General features: G+C 38.5%; 1 pseudogene; it reads left to right on the forward strand.

The window, feature by feature from the left end:
* Window positions 1-10,464: 10,464 nt before the first annotated feature.
* Window positions 10,465-11,405, forward strand: LOC147826517 (olfactory receptor 5V1-like; annotated as a pseudogene).
* The last annotated feature ends 526 nt before the right edge of the window (window positions 11,406-11,931 follow it).

The following is an 11,931-nucleotide window of genomic DNA, read 5'->3' on the forward strand; positions in this document are numbered from 1 at the left end:
TACCTGTTCCAAATTACCAGACACCTGTGCGGCTGAGAGAACCTAGGTGCTGGATCTGACCAACCTCAGGAAGTCCACTGAGTGGCCCTGTGAGAAGACCCTGATGTCTGCACTGTACTCTTTGCATTTGGTCTTCCACTCAGGCTGGGATAAATGACAAGGGGATTAGACGGGGGACAACTTAGGCCTGAGAACACAATGGGGTGATCAACACTGAGAACCTTGCCAGCCCCTTCTGGTTCATCTTCTAAAATGCTTTTGATAGATTAAAGGTAATCTAGGACACAAACAAACTGGGCTACAAAATACTATAGTTTAGAATCTTTTGGGTTCTGGATGAAAAGATGCATCATGTTGATCCTCTCAAACTTTGGCTGTAATGAAGAACAAGAATCAGAGTGTAACACAGAGACAGATGGAAAAATGAATGCTATTGGGATTTACCTGGAGAGCAGCAGATGATGCTTCCATGTCAGTTAAATTTTTCTCAAGTAACCTGTATTAATGGATTCTCTCATAATGGTAAGCATTTTATTTTTCTGACTCTGAAGATCTGAATCTGCACCCTAGTGATTAAAATACATAATATTTTTGTGTCTCAGAACCAAATTGAGCTCCAAATTCTGCACCTGTTTCATGTAGAAGCCTTTCTGGGAAAAACTCAGCATTGAGGCTCTGGTGCCCATTTATCCCCCATCCAGCATGGGAACAACAGGTCCAGCAGGCTCCCTGCACTTCCATACTTATTCCTCCTGGCAGAAGCAAGTGGTGTTTGGCACCATGGACCTCCTGTCATCCAGATCATGTCCTGGTGAAGGTCTGGATGTGGCTCACCTTCCTCTGATCCTTAAGATACCTCAAATTTCAGTGTTTAACCACTGAACAGGCTACATCCATTCTTCTCTAACTTTTTCTAGGTATAGGTGACAATCACAACTGTATGCAAGGTACAAATTAGTGTGATTTCTGCATTTGTAGAAATATTTGCTCCAACCAAGCTAACATAGGCACATTTCTTTTCAAAATATGTCTGTACCTAGCTCATTTGCCTAGCTGTTCTCAAGGTAAAAATCAATCTCTAATTTGTATTTATATGTCACTCTTACAAAGATAGTGTGTTAACAATTATGAATCTTCGAATGTTTAAACATAAATTTATTTTGTCCTAATAATTTCAATTTAAATTTGTGTTCAGATTTTCTGTCCAGGTATATTTTCCTCCAGAATTTTGAATGAACAAGTAGATTGACTTTTATTTTCTAGAGTTAAATTATAAAATTGGGTCACTCCTGTTCTTTTTGTCCTTCTATCTAGATAGTATTATTTTTCTTAGTGGCTTCATAAAATTTCATGTTACTATTTGTTTTTGTGCATTATGAATTAATGTATCATCATAAGTTAGAGTATTTCAACCATGAAACAAGTATTTTCTTACGGGAAACTTTTTATTTCTAGAATTTTTTTCTTTTAATAATTTCATTTATTAATTAATTCAATTATTCATTGACAAATAACAATCGTATCTAATTATGTGATGCAGTGTGATTACTTATGTTTTACAAAACATAATGCTTAAATGTGACAATTTAAGAACTCTATCATTTGATATTTTTACCAGTTTGGGGGATGTAACACTCAGGATCTACTTTTTTTAGCACATGAATAATATGCAATACATTGCTATTAGAGTCAACATTCTGGGCAACTGATCACTCTTATGACTTGTATCTAGATGTCCCCCCACAGCCTCATGCACTCATAGGTGCAGCTTTCCTGAGATGGCTGGATCTAGGGTGTGTGATTAAATTGTTATGCTGGGATTATGAGTGTGTGAACACTAATTGGGCCACTGATATGTTAAGCATGGTTCTGGGTGTGGATAATGGGAAGCCCACCCTGGTTGGGGTGGCACCATCCAAAAGCCTGGAAGGAATAAATGGGAGAGACTTCTGCCTTGCTGCTTCCTGCCTTCTGCCTGCCATGGACTGTATCTCCTCTGCAGTGCCCCTCTGCCATGCCATTCTGCCTTGAAGTCAGCCAACTATGGATTAAAACCTCTACAAACTGTGAGCTAAAAGAACTTTTCCTTTTAATTGTGGGTGTTGGGTATTTTGTCTCAGCAATGAGCAAAGTAGTTAAGAAAATCACTTCAGCTTATTCTTTCTGTTTAATGGAAATGTATACACTTGGCTAATATTTTCTATCTCCCCATCTAATCCCGTCTACTAATCTGGTAACAGTAATTTTTCTTTGTAGGTCTGTGAAGTCAGCGTTGTGAGAATCACACATAAGTGAATCATGGCATGTTTGTCTTCCTGTGCCCCCCCATTTCACATAGCAGAGTGTCCTCCAGGTGCGGCCATACTTGTGCACATGAAAGAAATTTCTCCATTTTAGCGTGGAAGAGTGTTCCATCCAGTGTAAATGGCACATTTTTTACACTCACCACCTCTGTTACTCTCCTTAGTACAGTTTTATTGGTACACTGTAGATGTGTATAATGATCACATTCATCATCATAGGGAATTTTTTCCTGCACATGATATATCTTGATTCTTCTTTTTTCCCCCATCCCTTCCCCTCTCTTCAACCAGTCTTTCCCTCCTTATTTACAAAACCTTTGTTTCCAATTTTTCCTTCTATTGTCTTTTTTCTTTCCCCTTCTTTCATTTCCCTTCCCCCTCCCTTGTTCCCCTCCTCAGAATAGCTATTATACATTTCAGTCTTTATTTACCCTTTTGGTTTTTCACAGCAGAGAAATATTGCAATATTTAAACATGTATGTCCACTTTTTTTCACTTAGGAGTATGGTCTCAAGGTACATCCATTACTCAAAAATGTGTCAATTTTATCTTTCTTATGGCAGAGTAGTAGTCCCTTATATTAAAAAAACACATCTTCTTCATCCATTCATCCAATGATGGGCATCTTGGCTGTTTCCATGATTTAGCTATAACAAATTCTGCAACTTTAAACATGGCTGTGTATATATCATTATGCTATGTTGCTTTTAATTCTTTTGGGAAGATACCAAGGAGAGGAATAGCTGTGTCAAATAGAAATTTGTACTAAGGGAGGAGAGTACTCTGAGGGGATTAATGAGAATATGTATTTTACTGCTATAATCACTTTTGTAATACCAACATTCATCATGTTTTGATCCCACCTCATAGACCTCATAGTAAGTGCTGGTGAAGATTCGGGGAAAATGAACACTTGTACCTTGTTGTTGAGAGTATCAGTAGGTTTACAAACTATGAAACATATCTCAGAGATTCCATATAAAATAAATAAAGAACTCTTTTAGGATTCTGAAGTTCCACTAAGCATATAGTTAAAGGAAGGAAATGAGGGTCTTCGATTGCTATCTGCACTCATCCACTACAGTATCATTCAGAGCATCCAAGACAGGTGACAATTTCAGTGTCCAAATGAACATAGCAATAGAATGTGACTCACAGACACTGCAATATTATTTGGAGTAAACCCCCCAAGCAATCCTACTTGTGTAACAGCCCAGGTGGACCTTGGAAGCCTTGTGCTCAGTGAAAGAAGCTGAGAACAGACAGGCGATTGCTGCATGATCCGACATGTCCGAGGGCCTGACACAGTGGAAGTCACATGGAAGATGGAGAAGAGCAATGAAGAGAGGTGGAGGGAAGGGGAGGTGGAGATGCCAGCAGGAGGTGCACAAGTCCCCTCACTCAGGACGAGTGCGTCCTGGTGATGAGGGTGGGAGGGTGTGGGTGTCATAACCTAAGTGTAATGTGTGCTTGAGGCCTGCAAAGTGAGTAGACGGAGACTTCTCACTTCACCTATCAGCAAAGTGCTAGCTCTCTGTGGTCATGGACAAAGAAAGGAGCAAAAATGCCCTAGTCACAGACATCATGATTTTCTTTGTTTTCCTTGCTTTAATTAATTCTGTATTTTATTGGGACATTTTGAAATGCATAATGATTGCATTTCCCATGGGGATTTGGTGCATGTCCACAACCCATCTTCATCTCTTTTGTCCCATTCCCTCCCATACCTTCACACTCCCTTCAACTTTTGGTCCCTTTCCCATTTGAAAAAGCTCTAATTACATCTTTGTTCAGTTCTCTCTTTTCACAAATCCTTTTGCCCTTTCTTCTCTTCCACTCCATCTCTTCTTCTTTCATTTGAAAAAGTTATCCCTACTTCTTAGTAGCAATCCTTTATTTTCCTCTTTATTTATATTTTGGGTTTCTCATATAAGAGAAACCATGTGATATGTAAAGTTTTGTGTCTGATTTAGTTCCCCTACCATTATTCCAATAAGTAATGAAAAATGGTCAACATCGCTGGGCATTAGAGAAATGCAAATTAAAACAATGCTGAGATTCCATCTTACTCCAGAAAGAATGCCTACAGTCAAGAAATCAAATAATTACAAATGCTGGTGAGTCCCGAGATAAAGGAACCTTTCTACATTGAAGGTGGGAATGTAAACTAGCACAACCACTATGGAAATCAGTGTGGAGAGTCCTAAAAAAACTAAAACTAGAAATTCTATTACAATTTTCAATTGATAAAATATTATGAATCTACATCCAGAGGAAAACTGCTTGAAACATCAAGCAGACAATTCTATAACCAAAAACACAGAATATTATATCAAAATTGAAAAATCTATTGTATATCTATGTACAGCAAGGAAAACTGACAAGGCAAAATAAAAACTAGTCAGACATTTAATAATAACACCAAAGAAAAACATAATACTTAAATCCCTAAGTGCAGCGTGTACATTACTTTTTTGCTGCATAGCACAAAAGGCTGATAAAGGGTATTAAATGATGAAGTGAATGCATGGGCCACACTGATGGGCTGCAGGGGAAAACACTATAAAAAGGCCATTGCTCATTACATGGATCTACACATGCAGCACAATTTCACAGGAACACCATGGGGTCATGCAAATCTGCACAAAGTAACCATCGCACCTGTACATACACTGTAATGAGACCAGTAAGAGACCAAGTAATTTTTTAGAAGAAAGAGTTTGGATTAATCATTCTATTTAATTTGAAGACAATATGAACTGCAATGAATAAGAGCTTAGTATTAATATTTTAAATTCTAGAAATATAAAGCCATAGATCTTGACAGTCTAGAAAGAATAACTGTTACAAAAAATGCAGCATGGAGGGGTTGAAGAGAGGACAGAGGAATGGGGAAAAAATAAGAACCAAGTGAGATTATGTAAAGGTGCAAATTTCCAATGATGAATGTAACTGTATTATATACCTAAAATGTACCAATAAAATTAATGAAAACAATAAATGCAGCAGGTGACCTGAGTCATGGAGCAGTACTGCATTATGGAAAGAAGGGTCGTCTTCTCTCCAGGCACTTTGTGCTTTACAATGAAGCAGCCAGCTCAGGACATGCTCTTCCTCAGGTGTCCAGGACTTCCATCTCTGTACTCTGACATCTGTTGAGTTATTGCCCTAACCACACACTCCATGGTAAAAGGAAAATTCAAAGTGTGATTCACTTCTACTACTATTAAAAAGAATGTAGAAATTAACCACCTTCTCTATCAGTGATCACACACTGGAATATACACATATCACATATGTGTATCTCATTCATCTGAACCTATTGTCTTGTTCCAACTGGATGAATCGTAGATTGGAAATTGTAACCAGCAGACTGAAAGGCATATTCATTGATGTTATTTGGATGAGTGCTATCCCCATACAGCTAACTCCATCATAAAAATACATAAAACAAGAAAATGAATAATAGTGATAAATACAAATACTAAACAAAAATTCAGTGGTAAAACTATTGCAATGTGTCTAATAAGGCAGATGTTTTTCAAATATTTCAGCCTGAGTATCAATATATGTAGTTTGAAAATATTTAATTTAAAACAGATAAAACATATATATTTGGACAATGTAGTAAGACTAGTGAGAGAGCAAGTAACTTCTGAAGAGATTGGATAAATCATTCTATCTAATTTGAAGACAAATTAAAAGTACAATGTATAACAGCTTAGCATTAATATTTTAAATTCTATGAGCCAGATGTTATTTATAACATGTTGCATATACACACAGAGAGAAGTCAGAATATACACAGTGTCTAAGAGCAATCATTATTTTTATGAAAGTTATTTCAGATACAAAGTAATGTGCCCAGAATTCCCTTGCATTTGATGGTGGCCTGGTAACACTTTCATAGCTACAGCACCCAGGGCCCTGGACTTGCCCTCAGAAGCCTTCTCCAGGGCCTCCCCGTGCTGACCCGTCCTGCTCCTGGTGCGGCTGGTGCAGCTGCAGCCTGAGTGTGCTATGCAGTGCTCACATGCGTGTGTCCCGGAGCGCAGGTGTGAGCAGCGTGGTCACCAGGGTGGACAGAGAGGCGGAGGAGTCCTGGAGGTGGAGCCGGAGGAGACCTTCATCTACCCTGGCCGGGGTGTCCTGAGCAGACCCTGCAAGCCAGGCCTGCCGCCCAAAGCTCTGGTCTTCTGTGGGGATCTTTGCTCCAGTCCACCAGGGTGTTCGGACCCAAGGCCACAGAGACCCAGGCCGAACTGCTGTAGCCCCAGCCTCCCAGAGAAAGGGTCTGAGCAGCCCTGTCCTGTGTAAAGTGCCCCGGTCGGTGTGCGGTTACAGGAGCGGGAACCTGGTGGGCAGACCGTGGCCCTCTGACCCCCTGGGCGAGGAGGAGCTGGGAGCCAGGCGCTCTCTGTGCTGGGTCCAGGCCTGGGAGCAGGAGGACACTGAGGAGAACTGAGCACGGGTGGGTGCTGCGCTGTTCAGGTCTGCAGGTTCAGAGGGGAGAGAAGCAAGGCCCTGAGTGTGGGAGGGCGCCAGTGCTGAAAAGGTCTCAAAGTCAAGGCATTGGGATCTCCAGTCACACGAATTTCAAATGAATTCCAGAGGAAGAGATGAGGATTTGGGACATGTGAAATATATAGGCATATTTGCATATTTTACAATGGGGTATCAATATTTTTCCAAGCCCTAAATAATTAAAGTCATATATAAAAATATAGATTAAATTCTGTTTCTTGAACTACAAAGACTGTAACATAAAACCCAAAGACAGACTGAAAAATGCCAAAGTAGTAAACATGAATTTTTTCCTTTTGAGCCACTGAAAAGTGAACCCAGGCCCTCCAGCCCTGGTCCCACCCAGGAACTCTGTTGACTAGAAACACATGGCCCACCTGAGCACGTGCTTGTGGCTGAAATGTTCCCAAAGGCGAGATGTGTTGGGAAATTGAGCTGTTGCTCTTTCTACAGTAACATAAAGTTGAGCAGGGATGTGATTGCAGGGTGAACTGTGAGATTTATTTATCTCTCTCCTATTTTTTATGTTCATGTTTCAAGTTTTCCATTTTACTTTCAAAAATTAGAAAAATTGAAATAATGTAGCTCTCTCATTTGGCCTTATATTCCCTAGCCATATTGCAAGTGTTTGGACTCTCTCTCTCCCTCCTCCCCTCCCTCTATTTATCATCTATCAGCAAAGATTATTTGTATATTTAATCAATATATCAATGTACACTTGTCTATTGAGTTATAGGTACAATGGGTTTGTTTTTCCACACACTTTGAATTTAAACTATTCTCATGTTGGTTCTTCATGTGAATGACACATAGTCTTCACAAAATGAAAATATGCCATCATGATTAAAATTCAGGTAGTTTGTTGTTCTTCCATGAAAATGTTTTATAAAAAACTTTAATGGTATAGCCATATGTTGGAAGACTGATTACTATAATCACAGCAAAGTTAGCATAACACCAATTAAATATTACTCATTTATTTATTTACTTATTTATTTATTTTGGTTTTTGGAGAAGGGTCTCATTGCATAGCTCAAGTTGGCTTTGAACTCACTATGTAGCACAGGCTGGCCTCAAACTCATGGCCATCCTTCTGCCTCAGCCTCTGAAGTGCTGAGTTTACAGGGATGCCCCACCATGCCTGCATCACTAGACTTACTTCCCCATGAAATTACTACAAAATATCTTCATTTTACCTTAACCTAGATCATTATAACCAACAAAAATGTCACACCTGTGATTTAGAATGATGGTTAAACTTACATGAAATTTATTGGTCAGTGGTCCCTCATTTGGATTTCTGAGCAAGAGAAGCATATTCCATGTGGAATTCTTCTTATGATATTTCCTTAGGGAGGTAGGCATAATATAAACTGTAGGTTAAAAACTGACACGAGTTTCAAGTATAAGTGATGAGTTTGCTTTTATTGACTGCTACAATCCATTGGCTGCATGGTGTTCTGTTCTTCTTGCTGAAAACTTTTCTTGGTAATGTGATCTCCCATTATTCAAAGTAATATAGTCTTGATTTTGATAGTAAATAAAACAATTTTAATTTTCTTTGGTTTTAATATCAATTTATGACACTTTTGCTCATGTGGTTAGTGCTATTTTTGAAGTAGCATTAACCTGAAGTAACTTTTTTGAAAAGAAAAATAGTACTTTTAGGATCAACTATAGGCAAGAGTGCAAATCATAACTGATAAGTGTGCTGGAATTCTGGGCCATTTCCAATAAAAATTGATGTTAGACACACATTCCTTGTCCTCATTCTCACTGCATATCTGAGTACTTATAATTAGCACTGATTCCAGTAACCACACCAGTCATGTGGGGAGAGGACATTTCACAGGAACTTTTCTGAACACCTAGTCAATGAACTACTCCACTGGCCTTTCAGATTAAAGAGCCAGGCTATAGAAATTCTTCCTAAATAACACATTATTGATGAGATATCCCTTTTATTTTACTAATTAGACCAGAAATAAATAAGATATAGATGAATTTGTATAAGAGATTGCTCACATAAATGTAAGTCCCTTCACCATATTAAAAATTCTTCTTTCTATTGATCAGGGGAATAAGTTTTATTGAGCAAGATTAATCAATTGCAAAATTTAGGTAAAATATGTTACAATTTTTGATGTCTACCTGGTGATTCTGTAATGAGATACAACATATTAGGCATATTAATTAGATTATTACTTTCATATAATTTTTGATTTTAAAAAGTCAAATTTTAAAATATGAGCAAAAATTAAAATAAATATTTGTTATATAAATTAATATTTAATACTTAAGAAATTACTTTTTGTAATATTTATCCATTTCTGCTCTTGTTTTCAAAGTAGTTATATGCTGAGATGTAGACAAAAATTTAATAATTCTCTATAATCATGAACATTGAAAACATAACAACTGACATGACAATTGCTTTTTGTTCAAATAATTGTCAGTAATTAAACTTTCTTAAAAACTGGATGGTACACAAGCACTTTGTCATTATTACTGCCATTTCTTCTCATATTTCATGATTTGAAGAGATTGTCCAGAAAAGTTGATTTTCTCCAAATTATGGCACAAAACTGGTATTGCTTAAGGAGATAAAAGTAACCCCCACCTGCCCCATACTTTTGGCAATTTTCAATTACATCTTAGAAGCAAAAAAATGAAAGCAGAAAGGAACTTCATGTCATTGGTGAAAATAAATCATCTATCATATATATCATTTACATCTTCACTGTGCAAACAAAGCATTGTATGAATTCGCCAGAGCATATTAGAAGGAGTCTATAAAATGTACCTTTTCATTTTATTTTCAAGACAACTTTTATTTATGAATTCACTGTCACATACATGGAATTTGAAAATAAATTTACTAAGCTACAGAACAATTTCCAGAGTATTGATGTTCAGAATTTCAATGAATTTCTTAAACATTGTGATTATGTGGACTGCTATGGCAAATCTAATGTTCAGATTTCAATAATATAATTTTGAACTTACAATGTCATTCTACTCATGTCTTTTCAGTACATAGTTTGAACAGATAACCTACCATTTATACAATCCTTTGGCCCATTATTCATTTATGAGTTATTATTTGTATAACTCCTAGTATTTTTTAAAGTTATGTATAAAGAGTATACCCATGTATATAATTTATAACCATAATTTATATGATACTTGAATATTTGATATATAGCATGAAACATGTCTAAGATACAACCCAATACATCATAGACAGGTTCTGCTTCCAAAGATGTTAGTATTGCAAGAGATTATAAAAGTTACTCAGTGAAGTAACATGAGACACAAGAAGCAAGTCCCCACAAGGATGTGAGAAAGCCACCATCAGCTCTCCCTGAGGGTTCAACCACAAACAATGTGGAAAGCTAAAAACCATAGTAAAGGAGATGAATTTTCAGGGATTCCTATAGTAATCACAGGGCACCCTCCCCATGAACATCAGAGAGTAACTATTTCAAGAAATACTGTGAGTACAGTGGTTCAGATTACTGAGATTTCTAAATAAAATTGGAGCTGTTTTCCAAGAATTACTCAGAAGCACATTGGTTGGCTCCCTAACCTGTGTTCCCTGATTTCTTCCCTTCAGAAAGACACCCGTGGAGAGGAGATGGACAACTACAGAGTCACCACAGTGACTCAGCTCATCCTCATCGGGCTCTCTGACCTCCCTGAGGTGCGCTACCCTCTCTTTGTCGCCTTTGCCAGCATCTACCAGGTCACCTTGGTGGGAAATGGGGCCATCCTCTTGGCCATCTGGACTGAGGCAAAGCTGCACACGCCCATGTACTTCTTCCTGGCAAACTTGTCCCTCTTAGACATATTCTGCCCATCAACAACTGCCCCTAACATTCTGCACAACCTCTTGACTGAGGACCACAGCATTTCCTTTGTTGGGTGTGCTCTGCAGCTGTATGTCCTGGTGGCCCTAGTTGGAGTTGAAGTCTTCCTGCTGGCTGTCATGGCTTATGACCGGTATGTGGCCATCTGCTTCCCCCTTCGCTACTCTGTCATCATAACCAAGGCTCGCTGTGCTCAGCTGGTCTCTGGGACCTGGGCAGCCGGGTTCCTCAATTCCACCATCCACACAATGTCCACTTTCAGCCTGTCCTTCTGCAAGTCCAACATGGTCAACCAGTACTATTGTGATATCCCACCACTGGTGGCCCTGTCTTGCTCATCCACTTATGTGACTGAAATGCTTGTTTTAGTGGTAGGGGGTATCAGTGGATTCATTTCCTTCCTGACCACCTTGATCTCCTATGTGTACATCATCTCCACCATCCTGAAGATCCAGTCTGCAGAAGGGAAGCGCAAAGCCTTCTCCACGTGTGCCTTCTACCTCCTGGTGGTCTGTCTGTTCTATGGCACAGCCATCTTCACCTACATCCGGCCCTACTCCAGCAGACACTCCCTTGCCAGGGACAGACTCATCTCCATGCTCTATGGGGTCATCACCCTGATGCTCATCCCAGTCATCTACAACCTGAGGAACATGGAGGTGAAATGGCACTCATGAGGGCTCTGTGTGGTAGCATGTGCTCACAGTAAGTGCAATATCACAACAGAATTACTTAGTACTCTGTTTAGAACTAGTTATTAGGAAGAATTCTTAGGGGAAAAAATTCTCCCAACACTGAATAAGTGCCAGGTGATGTTAGAAATGTATATCCACAAGTAGATATTATTCTAGTTAGACTTAAGTATGTATCTCTAAATCTATGTTTATTTTTTTCTTTGTATCTCTCCTACAGAATTTTTCTGTGGTTTGTTGAGTTTTTGTTTTGACATGCTTTTGTAGGGGCAGGGGCTGTAGACAAGAGAGTAAGGGACACATTTTGTCTTCTAGCCATTCTTGAGTAGAAGGAGATAAAGGCAAACTTTACTAGAGAAATTCCTCTGAGAAGCAGGGCAATATATATATATATATATATATATATATAATTTCCTATAGTGTCCTCATATATTCCACTTTATAGTCATGATATTCATGTCAGACTTACAGAGTACAACAGACATCCACACACCCTCTTTCTAACTCTAAGCTAACCATGAATGAGGAACTCTCTTGTGAAGA

The sequence above is a fragment of the Heterocephalus glaber genome, unplaced genomic scaffold (assembly GCF_053883595.1).
Source record: "Heterocephalus glaber isolate CG9 unplaced genomic scaffold, H.glaber_assembly_v1.0 deba00001466, whole genome shotgun sequence".
NCBI lineage: Eukaryota > Metazoa > Chordata > Mammalia > Rodentia > Bathyergidae > Heterocephalus > Heterocephalus glaber.